This window comes from Pelophylax lessonae, assembly GCF_965119305.1.
Source record: "Pelophylax lessonae genome assembly, chromosome: 7".
NCBI classification, from domain to species: Eukaryota; Metazoa; Chordata; class Amphibia; order Anura; family Ranidae; genus Pelophylax; species Pelophylax lessonae.
The window spans coordinates 125,116,907-125,131,698 of NC_138774.1; positions in this window are offsets into that span (position 1 = coordinate 125,116,907).

Consider the following 14,792-nt stretch of genomic DNA (forward strand, 5'->3'; position numbering starts at 1 on the left):
TCCCCTGTGACACTCTTCAGCTTCTACAGGTGGTGTCTATAAGTCCAGAATCCATAGCACATACTGAGACCTAGCAGTTTTATCTCTTCTATAAGATACACATGCAACATGCAGCCTCCCGGGGGGGGGGGGGGGGGGTCAGAGTCTCCTAAACATTTATTTTCTCCCCAGCCTTCTGAGTAAGCCTCCCAGGGATTGGCTAGGGTCCAATAAATATTCATAAGCCAATGACTGATCCTCCTATGCTATTTCTGAAACATTCTTCCATAGGCAAGCAGAAGCAATTAGCCACCAAGTTTAGGGTTAGACCTGATCAGAACTAAAAATCATTTGCAGTTCAGCCGGTTACAGCAAAGCCATTTGCTAAGTTTAGCCAGCCGAGGGCAGGAGTGCTACATACACATGTCACAAAACATCCAGTTGCAATCTTTGTGTAGCCAATATCTTTTTCAAAAAGATGGAGCAGATCCACGAGTGGCATAATTGTTTTAGATGGTTGCATATGCAAATGGGAAAGCACTGGTCTTCCTCGCACGTCAAATGAAAATGTTCAGGGGATCCAATGAAAATGTTGAGAGTATCTAAGGTGCGTTTAAGCAGAGCCCTAGGAAATTCACAAAACAGGCAAGCATTCAACTTGGAAGAGGTGGACAACAAGATCTTGTTCATCCCCTGTGACCTCCCAGGTCACCAGGCCTTACCCCCTACTATTTTTCTCTCTGGAGGTACATAAAAGAAAGGGTGTTTGTCCCATCTATGCCTTCTACTCTTCAGGATCTGAGACATCAAATTGTTGAAGCTGTGATCTTAAAAACTAGCAACCAGTTAATTTGTGTGTGGCAAGAAATGGTCTACCATTTTGATTTTCGTCGAACACATGGTGCTCATATTGAGTGCAACTCAAGGTCTATACAAAGTTGAACTCTACTCTGTGCAGTGATGTGCAGAATGTGCTTCTATCCCCTACAGTTTGTTTGAAGTAAAAAGCTAAAATCTGTTCCATCTTTTTGAATAACCCTATACAGAAAATATACTGCATATGTAAAAGTACACCAGCTTCACAGAACAGACTATAGTTGTAAAGACTTAATGAAAATCAGAATATATTCGAAGTGTTAGCTTTCATTCCTAGATTTACATCCAACAGCTAAGGTCTATTGGTTGACTACTATTTCTAACTTCTTTTTTATTTACACACTTATTTCACAGCTGTTAAAAAGATATATCTGGTTTATTAAAGCTTAAAGGTTTACACCCATTACAAAACAAAGGAACATTTATTTGTAAAAGAGATACAGTATAAAGAACAATTTCACCTTGAAATATTGAGTTCTGGCAGTGTATTAGGGAATTTAACACTTGCAATCTACTTGTGAATGTGCAGCTCTGCAAGGAGGTGATACGAACGTTATACACTTCACAGTACAGAGACGTATTAATAAGCACTTGTATTGGTGTGACTTCTCTTGCTAAAGTATACTTGAAGAATGTTCTTCAGAAGCCGCTGAAACTGGTAGAGAGCATTAAAAGTAGTTTATACATGACTTTCCAACCTGCATGTGCAACCCAGAAAATGATATCAACTGGTACAGCGGATAGTACCCTTCATAAAAAGCTAATATAATACTATGCTGATACCTTCCCTTATCCCTATTTTTGTGTGATTGTCATCTGATCACTGTCCATGGTGCTGAACTGCAAATCTTTAATTAACATTGCTTGCAATTCAAAAAATCTTTATAAACAAATCCCTTCACAAAATACTGCAACCATCCCTGAGCAAAATGCTTGCTTTTCAGATAGCTAGATCTCAGAATGTTAAAGGAAAAAAATCAGTTTTTATGATGTTGCTGATATGAAAGTTTTGCATCTGGTTTCCTCAACTGTGATTAGCATGCACAGCTTCAGGTGAGATTTTTGGGTTCATTTAAAATATTATTCACTGTGTTATACTCTGCAACAATTAAAGTGCCACTAAACTCTAGTTTAAAAGGAAACATATATTCAGGTATGTATTCTTAACCACTTAAGCCCCGGAGGATTTGGCTGCTCAAAGACCAGGCCCTATTTTGCGATTCGGCACTGCATGAATTTAACGGACAATTGCGCGGTCGTGCCCAAATGAAATTGACGTCCTTTTTTTCCCACAAACAGAGCTTTCTTTTGGTGGTATTTGATCACCTGTGCGATTTTTACTTTTTGCGCTATAAACAAAAAAAGAGCGCCAATTTTGAAAAAATACCAACATTTTTCACATTTTATATATGAAATTCCCCAAAAAAAATTTAAAAATCAATTTTTTTTTAACATTTTAGGCCAATTTGTTTTCTGCTACATATGTTTGGTAAAACAAAATCACAATAAGCGTATTTTGATTGGTTTGCGCAAAAGTTATTGCATTTACTAACTATAGGAAAGATTTTTGTCATTTTTATTGTTTTTTTTTTTTTTTTAATGAGTAATGGCGGCGAGCAGCGATTTTTTTTGCGGGACTGCAACATTGCGGCGGACAGATCGGACCCTTGACTGACATTTTTGACACTTGGGGGTACCAGTGACATTACTACAGTAATCAGTGCTATACATATGCACTGTTACTGTAAAAATTACACTGGCAGGGAAGGGGTAAACTTTATTAGTGATCAAGGGCTTAAGTGTGTCCCTAGGGGCGTGCTTCTAACTTTAAAGGGGCGTGGCTAGTGATGTAACCACAGAGACATACGATCCTACATAGCAGGATCGTATGATCTCTGCAGTTAGATCAGGGAGAATGACAGGTGGCTTTGTTTACATTAGCCGCCTGCCTTTCTCCCTCTGCACCGGGAGATCACGGAACCGCCGGTCACTAGAGCAGACCTGTCAGGGAATGAGCGGGGGCGGGAGCGCGCCTCCGGTGGCACGCGTTCGCCCCCTAGAGGCTCGTAGGCGAGCGACATAGTACTACGTCACTTTGCCTGTACGGGGCTGACCGCCGCAGTAAATAGTCATGCGGCAGTCGGCAAGTGGTTAACTGGAAAAGTACCTTGTATCACTCTCACTCCTCCATTACAGCAAGTCTGCTGTAATGTGACTTCCTGTTAGAGGGTGGCTGTTCGTTCTCCAAGGTTGCTTGCTTCAGAGATGGACTACAGACCATAGAATTTGTAGCGTGCAAAAAGCAGCACATATGACAGCAATAAACATTCATTGCTTGTTCCAAACACATGAATGTGAGAGGGAAAAGAAGAAGCTCAGGAGCTCACAGAGGATTTTACAAGGAGGCAAAACACACCGTAATAAACAATATAATGTAAAATAGACTACATGGCCCTTAAAGTGTTACTAAACCCACAAGAGTAAAATCAGTCTGTATATGCAGTAAAGCATGCTTGTTATACTTACCGTGGAACCTAAGGGGTTATTCCTCTGCATTGTGTAAAAAGGCTGTTTGAGCCTGTCTTCTCTGATCCTCCCCTTCTTCCACTGTCCCCAATGCATCTCCTGATAGGACAGAGTCAGGGGACAAGCTGAACATGCTCTCTTTGGTGTGAATTGGTAGAGAGTTGTTTTTTTTTTTTCTTGAGAGAGTGCATGTGATCAGCACAGGGCCAATCTGCACTGTCCAGACCAAGGGCCAGGGGTCCTCCAGCCTTAAGCCCCGTACACACGATAAGAAATTCGGTCGGGAAATTTCGTCCGACGACCGATCTGCCGATTTTCGGCTTGTTAGTATTGTGCTTCCAACAGCCGACTGCAACTTTTTGTCCGAAAAAATGCTGGTGTGCAGGCATTAAAATTTTTGTCCTCCGTCAAAACACGTCCGATTTTCGTCTCATTAGTACAGATTTCGATGGTGAAAAATCTTATGAGCAAGACTAGGCATGCTCAGAGATGAAAACACATAGAAAGCAATCCAACACATGACATCACTTCTGAAGTAGAATTTTGTCGTGCGGTAAAATTCGTGTGCAGTCTAGAGCACATTCCAACCAACAGACACCACTCTGGACAAAAGACGGACGACCGGTCGGCGGAAATTCGTTGCATGTGTACAAGGCTTTATATGGCAGCCAGGGGAGAATATAAACTCCTCCTACAAGCTTTAACTAGACACTGATAAAAGTCACAAGAGTGCTCTAACTACTGATGAAAAAGGGTATTTAACAGTTTATAATTACAAAAACAATTGCATTTCCATGTTCTGTGTACTGTGGGAGGCTAGATATAGTGAATGCAGAGTCCTGGGTTTAGTAACCCAGGTGTGCATGATTTACTTTTGAGAACTAATGGGGAGGTTTCTTAAAACTGGTGCACACAGAATCTGGTGTACCTGTGCATAGTATCAATCAGCCTCTAACTTCAGCTTATTTAATTCAATTGGTTGTAAAGACTCAAGGTTTTTATCTTCATGCATTCTATACATGAAGGTAGAAACTTATCTGTGCAGCAGCCCCCAATACATACCTGAGCCCCATCTAGGTCCAGCACTGTGCACAAGAGCCTTGAATCTCTGGGGACACTCTCTCCTCATTGGCTGAGACAACAGCAGGAGCCATTGGTACTCACTGCTGTCAATGAGGAGAGAGAGTGGGCGGGGCCGAGCTGCAGCCCTGTGTGTGAATGGACACGCAGAGCTGCAGCTCTGGAACAAGCCTGCTTGGTTGCCCCATTGCAAACTGCTTGCTCTGGGGGCACTTGACAGGAGGGGGGAGCCAGGAGCCCTGGCAGAGGACCTGAGAAGACGAGGATCATGCTGCTCAGTGCAAAACCACTGCACAGAGCAGGTAAGTATGACATGTTTGTTTAAAAAAAAAAAAAAAAAAAAGAAAGCCCCTAATCTCACTGTAAGCTTTGATAATAAAACATAGAAGATTATTGGTTACTATACACAGCTGTACCAGATTCTATGTGCACCAGTTTGGGTAAATCTCCCCTTAAAGTGGAGTTCCACCCAAAAGTGGAACTTCCGCTTTAAGTATCCTAACCCCCTGACATGCCACATTTGGCATGTCATTTGTTTGGGGGGATAGCGGGTACCTAGTTTTGACAGGTACCCGCTCCCACTTCCGCTCGGAGCGCCGCGGCGCCCTGAACGGAAGTTCTCCTCTCCCCCTCCCTCCCTGCAATCTTCCGGGACATGTCAGAGGTCCCAGAAGATTGCCGGCCAATTGAGACGCGCAGCGCGACTCGCGCATGCGCAGTGGGTACCCGGCTGTGAAGCCGCAAACTGTCACAGCCGGGCGCCCACAGCAGTGATGCCGGCGCCGAGGGAGAGGATCGAGGCTTCGGGCGGCCGCATCGCTGGACCGTTGGACAGGTGAGTGAAATGGCTGGAACTCCGCTTTAAGGATTCTTTAATATTACTTTAAAATAAAATGTAGTTGCCCAGTATAAGGTTATAATCTAAGTCAACAATGATTAATTCGCTAGTCATTTTTATGTTTTTTTTCTGCCAAATTAATAAACTCCATTTTGTAAAACACATTTGCCATCTGCACTGTTCTACACACTTTCTCATTGGAGCTACCTTTGCTGTTTTTTGCCTAGAATCTATACCTTTCATTCTTCTATGGGGCGTTCAGGTCTTAGTAGCATTTACCATGTTGGTAGGGGCAAATACTTTCAGGCACTGCTAATTTAGCACCCCAGTTACATAGATAGCCAAGACAGGTATATATCATTGCCAAAATATTGGGCTGATAAGATTCTGGGGTTGATTTACTAAAACTGGAGCACTCAGAATCTGATGCAGCTGTGCATAGTAACCAATCAGCTTCTAACTTCAGCTTGTTCAATTAAGCTTTGACAATGAGACACTTGTGTGACTTGTCATGCAACTTTGGACATCAAAGTCACATGACAAGTCGTTCCCCATGTTTTCCAATGATAACCATTCATATATGTGCGAATTAAAGTTGCAGCGATTTCAAAGTGGTTCTTGCACTACTTTGGTCCAACTTTCATGCAACTTGAGAGCCATAGACTTCAAAGTTAACCCTCAAAAGTTGCATGAAAGTCGTACCTGAATGTTATACAGTGCAACAGTTGTCCATTATTACTGGTGAAAGCCAAAGTCTTATCCAAGTCGCAGCCATCCCAAGTTGTGTTAAAGTAGCACCAAAGTTTCACTCCAAACTTTGGAGTGGTACAAGGGTGAATGGAGCCTAAAACATAGAAGCTTTTTGGTTACTATACATTGTTGCACCAGATTCTGTGTGTGCCAGTTTTAGTAAATATTCCGCTAAGGATTGTTTAATATTACTTTAAAATAAAAAAATGATGCCCAGTATAAGGTTATAAAGAAAACCTGTACTGAGAGGAGTACTGAAGGTGCCATTGCTGACCTTCTTCTAAAAATCCAAGCTTTCCTACTGTCTGTAGGGTCAATGCATAATGAGTAGGTGTGTCAGAGTAAACACCAAGATTAGAAAGTAAAAGTGAAGTAAGTACTCTTAACCTGCATCCTTATTCCATGACTTTACCTTAAAGCGTTTGTTACCACAACACTTCCAATTCCTGATATGTGCCTGCTGTACCAGGTACTTGATTTAGAAAGTATCTTGTTCTCTTTTTATGCTTCTTTTATGTGAAATCCCAGGTGTTCCTGCTAGTCCCCCTTGCTTTCCAGTTAAAAACTGACCACACTAAGCAGGAGAGCTCAACATAGTCAGTACTCTAGCTATGATGGAAACTCAGCCTGCCCTCCTTCAAAGTTCAGACTGACACGTACCCGCCGCACAGCCATTCACTGGCAAGCCCAGTGTGCTGCTGCTTCTCCTCCCCCCAGTTCTTATGCAGCTGAGAACAGAAGAAATATGATCATTTATAAAAAAGTGAATAAAGGTATTGATAATGTTTTTTTTTTATATATCTATACAAAAAATGTTTTGCCTTTAATTTATTTTTGAAACTGAATGGTTTGCTTTACAATGATCTTTTACAACTACTTTAAGCTCACTATACACTCCACAGTCTGTACAATCTTCTTTTGGATCTGCTGAGACGTATGTACTGCAAGGGTCTCCTTTTTTAGATACAGAATGATTGAATAAATTAGGTAGGTTGTCATATTGGTAAATCTATAGTTGCTTGTATGGAGATTGTATGTTCAGATTGTAATGTGTATGGCTCTCATTGCCACCTCTGTGTCCTGTGAGGAGAGGAACTGAGGCCAGCACTGCAGCAGATGGGTACAGAGCTGGACTTAGATAGGACTTAAGTATAGGGGGGTGAGGGGGCAACACAAATAGAGAGAATGCGTTAAGGTAAAAATGTTCTGCCTTTAGAACCACTTTAAAAGTTAACAATAGAAAAAAAGATTTAGGGGTATGATTATTTTAATTTTTTTTCCTTAGTACTGCTTGCCAACTTCACACTGTACATATACTGTGAAAGTGCGGGCCGGCTGTTCAGAATCACGTATATATGTGATTCTGCATTTCCAGGTAGGGGGCACGTGCATCACAGCACAGCCAGTCACTGGTTCCCGCCCAGTGATTGACTGCCGACACCCGGCGATCCACTCCAAGTCTCACAGAACACAGCTCTGTAAGTGTAAACCGCACAGAGCTGCATTCAGTGACAGGGGATCTAGTTGATTTCTCATTCCCTGCTAAGCAGGGAATGAAAACAACTAGATCCCCAGTAAAAGCAGTACAAAGTGCACATATAAACACTTGTTAAGCACATATTTAACCCTTTGATCTCCCTGGATATTAACCCCTTCCTGCCCAGTGCCATTAGTTCAGTGAGAGTGCATATCATTAGCACTTATCACTGTAATAATGTCACCTGTGATGTTAGTGGCAGTTAGTTCCCACAATGTGTCAGTTGGTGTCAAATTGCGTGCTATCCCGTTATAAGTCACTGTTCACTGCCATTACTAGTATGATAATAAATAAATAAATTTTCCAGTATATATCCCACAATTTGTAGATGCTATAACTGTCATGCAAACCAATCAATATACACTTATTGGGATATTTTTACTAAAGTCATGTAGCAGAATACATTTTGACCAAAATATATTGGGTTTTTTAAATTTTTTATATGTTTTTTTAGCAGAAAGTAAAAAATATTGTTTTTTTTTTTTTTTCAAAATTGTCAGCCATTTCTTATAGTGCAAACAATAAAAAAACAGCGGTGATCAAATACCACCAAAAGAAAGCTCTATTTGTGGTAAAAAGACTAAATAAAATTATTTTGTGTACAGCATTGTATGACTGCGCAATTGTAAGTTAAAGTAACACCTTGCCTAAGCAAAAAATGGCCTGGTCCCAAAGGGGGGTACATCTTCCAGAGGTCAAGTGGTTATGATTCAGAGCATGTATAATTCTACTGCATATTAAACCTGCATTTCAACCAAGCACTTCTTAGCATCTGCCACTGTGTAGTGGATAAAGTTTTGAAAGGATGGGAGCGCCACACCAGCTTTTACAAAGTTTAAAAATATTTTTATTGGGTGGCATGGCTTGGCGCATGGAGCTGTAGTATATGCTTTCTCTCAGCTCCCAGACCTTGCGGCACTACAGCGCTTTCACCTGCCAAGAAACCCTACCATCACCACCTTAATGGGGAGGAATCAACTCGGGGAAGTCACCCAGGAGGCGACTTGGGGCACTACTTCTCTAATCCTCGGCTGCGGCCCAGCGCCGGACAGAATCCAAGATGGCACCGGCACCCCCTATCCCCAGTCTGCTCTGAGTCTGCCCTGGATATCCAGGTGAGGTCTCGTGCATGCCACACATCACCTGAAGGTCCAGATCGATCCTCCAAGTGCTCCAGGAGGCATTCACATACTTCCCTGGGCTCAGGGGATGGATGGGACATGGAATCTCAGCTTAAGTCCCCACAAAGCTATATCAGATCTCTGCCCACTAAAGTAGACTTTGAACATTGTGTTAGGAGGATTGAAAAGACCTACAAGCAGGAGATCTCTGAGCTTAAAAAGGGACATTGATATCCGTATTGAGGCTATAGAAAACACCATAGATGGCCTTTGCAGTGCTGTGCAATGGCATGAGGAAATACTCATACTGGTATGCTGCAGCAACTCTATTACCAGCAGTATGATATAGAAAATATCACAGCAAAAATGTAAGAATCTGTGGGTTACATGAATCTGTGGAACTAAAGGATTTATCTATGGCTGTGACTGCAATCTTAACCATTGGACCTCTGGCCCGCGTAATCCTTCCTTTGCATGTGGCACCCTCTGTAGGGTCCATTTCTTCAAGGTCAAAGAGGCCATTATGGGTGCTGCCAACAATAAAGATACTATACTCTTTCATGACACTCTGGTCATGCTTCTCCCAGATCTCTCCTGCCAAACCCTGGTTATGCAAAAGGCCCTGAAACCACTCATGCAGCTCCTGCAGAAACGCAAGATTGAATACCAATGGCATTTCCCCTTTCACCTCTGCGAAAATCATGAGGGCAAAACAGCTTTGTTCCACCCTTTAGGAGATCTACCAACCAACCTTCCTCAGCACTTTGGAACTCCCTCAAGTCTCCTTGCCTGACTGGCCATTTACTTCAACTACCCCTGGGGAATCCACATCTTCTTCTCATAAAGCTCCAAATTACTGAACTCTCCTCCGGGAACCTCTCAGTTGTTTCCCCTGCTCAAGAGTTACTTCTGCACATCTCCAGGATCCAGGACTTCTTGCTTCTGGAGCTCGTTTGCTCTACCTGTTGAACTCTTGTTTTACTTCCCATGTTTTACTTCCCATGACCCTATTATTATACAGTACCTGGTTTACTTCTTTAGAGTTTTCTTGGCTTAGCGATATTTGATCATATTTCTCCAAATTATTTACCCTGTGGGCCGGGGGGTTCGGGAGTTACTCCATGCCTCTTCCACGTTCCCCCATTAGGCCTCTCAGTGCCGGATTATGCACTGTATTTTGCCTAGATATGTTTTAATCTATGTAGCATTGCATTTTTCCATTTTTGGTGTCATGGAGCCACCTATTGGCCTTTTATTTATTTTTCTATATTTTGTCTGCCTGTTCCTTGTCACTGTTATCTCACTTCTGCCTACTTTTTTTGGAACCCGGAGACAGGAACATTGGTACTCATTTCTTTTTTATTCTTGGTTCTACTCTATTTTTCTCCATGATCTTTCTTCTCATACCCCTCTTTCTTAACCCTTTTCCTTTCCCTTGTTTTGCTGGGCTATTTGGGTTCAGGAGAGGTTCACATTCATTGGTTACCCTTTCCCCCTACCCTATATTTTATACCATGGTGGCTAATTGTCCAGTGAATTTGTCAACTTTCAATTAGAATACACCAGAGAAGGGGAGCCAAATCTTTTATCACTTTCACAAAATGTGCTTGAATATATTACTCCCACAGGAAATGCATTTTTGTACGGGCTCTGTGCAAGTCCTGCATAACCTTTATTATCATATATTGTTTCACAGTTCTAACCCACAATCTAAAACCAAGGGGGGTCACCATTGCCTTTTATAAGTGATTTAACCCTGAGGTTCTCGACCCCCCTTATTGATGATGCTGGTCGCTATATAGTTCTCAAACTAAAATTAAACAATTTTTTTTTTACAGTGGATAATATCTACGTTCCCAACCAGAATCAGGCTTGTTTTCTCTCTTTCATTCTCACCAGATTGTCCTCCTTTGTTGGTCCCTGTTTTATTACGAGTGGTGATTTCAACGTTGCCCTCTCCCCGTCAATGGACACCTCCTCTGGTAAGTCATCCAAACCCACATCTTCACTGGCAAGCATTAGGTCATTATCACACTCCACACACTTATAACTATTATTGTGGTGCCCCTCCTGAACCCACGGATCCTAAGTTTAGCATTCCCAGTGTATCATCCCAGCTCTTCCCTTCCTTCCACTTTCCCTTCTCCTTTCTGATTCTGATTTTTTTTGTCTTCTTTCCTTTCTCTTTTCCTTTTTAACTCAGAGTATAACATGACATAAAGTTAATTTGTCATATTACCACCATATTAGGTTGCTTGCAAACTGACTATTTTGATTGATCAGAAAACGGTCCATGCCGTACTTTTGTCTTCTATACTTTTCATGTTTTATTTTTTTTTTTTGCTGAATACACATTGGACTGTATCATGATGTTTCTTTTAACTCAACCTGTTTTCTCAACCTGTTTAAAGTGACACTATCGATATTTTTTATGATCTACTATTGGTTTGCATAAGTCATACTATGGGCGATAGCCATGGAGCTGACTTGATGTTGTCTCTCATTACTGGTGTGTCTTTCTTACAGGTCACTTTTTTTTTTAAATGTCGTTATAATAATAATAAAAACATTTCCAACACTAAAAGATTTTTATTTTGGAACAGCCAACACGTTTCGGGGGCTCAGCACTTAGCCTTCATCAGGGCTAAAATCAGGATGATGCAGGCACTTGGATTGGAAAGGCGGTACCTTGTTGTATGTGTTGTACATCATAGAGTCTGCACTGCTCCACTGTATAGACTTCTATAAAGTGTGCATTATGCCACTGTATTTTGTTCCCTCTCCATCTTGCCAAACACCAGATTATATTCATCATCACATTCCCTGTGAATTTTTCGATTTTCTTTGCTGGGGCGCACAAGTCTCTCTCTTCCAAATTTGCTGACCAATGTGTTAATGGCTTCTAAGGACACTAGGGCTTAAAAACACACTTCTCCTTGAAATACTGAACTGCTGGGGCAAACATAGTAGTGGAGGTCAGTGTACGCATTCAGCAAGTATTACTGATACAGAGAGGAAGCTGAAAATAGTTTTCACACTGTGATATATAAAAGCTTTATATGTGTAGACAGAAAAAAAAAAAGTGCTGTAATGCTCCTATCGCTAATATCAGCCAACATGACATTTAATGAACTGGTGCAGATCGTATAAAACAGCTTGTCAGGCTACAATACGCTAAAAATGGCAACCGATTGCACACAGGACACTGACTGACTGTGACCATAACTAAACCAGGTAATGTAAGCTGGTTTCAGCTCTGCTTTCCACTCACAGGAGAGGTCCCTCAGATGCATTTCACCCCCTAGTGAGCTTAATTGGGGAGTCCACTGGTTATATTTGGGTAACAGTGAGTCAGGTCCCTTTGTGTGATTGGTTGACATTTTTTCTGGAGCTTTATACGTGTGTAATATTGTTTAATTTTATGTAATATGTTGAAATTCACGAATCACGTCCATTTTACAATAGTACAAAAACATTTTTTAAAATAATTTGCAATTAGGCAAAAAAAATATATATAAATATTTAGAGTAGAATTCTAGGCTAAACCTAACTAGCTAAACCTAACTAGTCCTTAAAATGCTCCCTCCCCTCTCCCAACACCTATGCTAACCTATACTGTGTAAGAAAGGTGTATATACCTGCCTATTTTCAGCCTGTTCCGGTCCAGTCACTTGATCCCCTGTGTCAGCCAACGACGGCTGTGCGGGGGAGGAGAGAGCTCTCGACTGGCTGGGAATTGCAGGAGGGGTGTTGCTACCCACTGGGCGTCCCAGCCATTGTTGATACTCCCTCCTCTCCCTTACACCCACTGCTGGCTGACACAGGGGATCACGTGACCAGACTGGGGTTAACATATTAAGTTTATATTTCTTTTTTTTTTACACAGCTTCCAGTGCGCTCACATGATTGGGCATTGGGGGGAGAGCACAGGTGACCCGTCCAGTTTCTCCATGAAAGGCTGACAGCTGCGTTGGCTGGATGGAGCTGCACAGTGCCCTGAATGGTAATAAAGTTTAGTGCAGTATATGGGCAGGGAAGAATGCCCAGAACACAAGGTGCATATTACCCTTGGGGGATTCCCCAAACCTGCCTGCAGTGGTGAAGTGGTGCATCTGTACAAAGTATACAACCTACTATAATAAAAGTGACATTTACAAAGAAAAAAAACTTAAATAGTTGCCTGAGAGCAGTGATGTCATCCATAGGTTCCCATAGCTTATCCATTATTGGCAGTTCCTCCTCTCCCTTTCAGCCACAACTGACTGATACAGGGTAGCTGGATCATGTGACTGGACTAGAGCAAGCTGAAAATAGGTAAATATTTATATCTTTTTTACACAGGTTAGTCAGTATGGCTGTTTTAGGAGGAAGGGAGCATTCTTAAGACTAGCTAGGTTTAGCCTGGAATTCTACCCTAATTTTATAATCCTATTAAAGCACTGTGTACCTGTATGTCACTGGGGCGATGCCTGCAGCTGTATCTGTTTTTTAGAGCCGACGGTCAGCTTTCTTTTCTAACAACCGATGCGGATACTGATGATGAATACTTTCAAGTGCAGAGGAGGGGTTTGGGGTCTTTTAGACCCCAGATCCCCATAAAGAGTACCTGTCACTGCCTATTACTGTCACAAAGGATGCTTACATTTACATGTTTATTTTTTTAACTTCTTCCGATCCGCGCTATAGCCGAAGTACGGCTGCAGCGCGGACTCGAATTTCCGGGAGGCCGTCTTTAAATGGCCTCCCAGAGACAGGCTCCCCGCCTGCTCCCGCGAGCTCGCATCGGGGAAAATCTGTGTCGGCCGTGTCCCTTGGACACAGCCAATCACAGATCGTGGTAAATGGCCAATCACAGATGCCATTTACCACGTGATCGGCCCATGCAATGAGAGATGATCTCATATGTAAACATATGAGATCATCTCTCATCGCCAACTCTCCTTCCTCACACAGAGACTGCATGTGAGGAAGGAGCAGAGCCAATCAGCCATTCGGGGACACAGAGGAATGTAATTAGGGCACTGATCACCAGTGCCCTGATTACACAAGGTAAATAAAATACACTAAGTGCCCACCATCAGTGCCCACAGTGCCCGCCATCAGTGCCCCCCATCAGTGCCCACAATCAGTGCCCATAGTGCTGCCAGTCAGTGCCCATCAGTGCCTGCTCATATAGGCACTGATGAGCACTGACTGGCAGCACTATGGGCACTGAGTGTGGGCTGCCCATCAGTGCCACCCGTCAGTGTCCATCAGTGCCACCCATCAGTGTCCAGCATTGCCGCCTCTCAGTGCCCATCAGTGCCGCCCATCAGTGCCACCTCTCAGTGCCCAGCAGTGCCACCTCTCAGTGCCCAGCAGTGCCACCTATCAGTGCTCATCAGTGCCACCTATCAGTGCTCATCAGTGCCGCCTATCAGTGCCGCCTATCAGTGCTCATCAGTGCGGCATATTAGTACCTCCTCATCAGTGCCCATAAATGCCACCTCATCAGTGCCCATCAGTGCAGCCTATCAGTGCCCATCAGTGCCGCCTCATCAGCGCACATCAGTGAAGGAGAAAAATGTATTTATTTTCAAAATTTACTCGCAGAAAATAAGAAAAACTTTTTTTTTTTCAAAATTTTCTGTCTTTTTTCTTTTTTTTTTGTAAGAAATAAAAAACCCAGAGATTATTTAATACCGCCAAAAGAAAGCTCTATTTGTGTGGAAAAAATGATACAAATTTCATATGGGTACAGTGTAGCATGACCGCGCAATTGTCATTCAAAGCGTGAGAGCACTGAAAGCTGAAAATTGGCCTGGATAGGAAGGGGGTGAAAGTACCCGGTAGGCAAGTGGTTAACCACTTGCCGACCGCCGCACGACTATCTACGTCGGCGGTCAGCCCCTCACAGGCAAACTAACGTAGGGCTACGTTGCTTGCTTGTGAGGGTCTAGGGAGCGAGCGCGCGCCCCCCGGGGCGCGCTCCCGCTCCCGCGTGGTCACGGACCCCCCCGCGCGTGTGACCAGCGGACCCGATGTCCGCCGGTCACTCGGCGATCGGCGGGGGAGAGGGAGAATGTCAGGCAGCTTGTGTAAACAA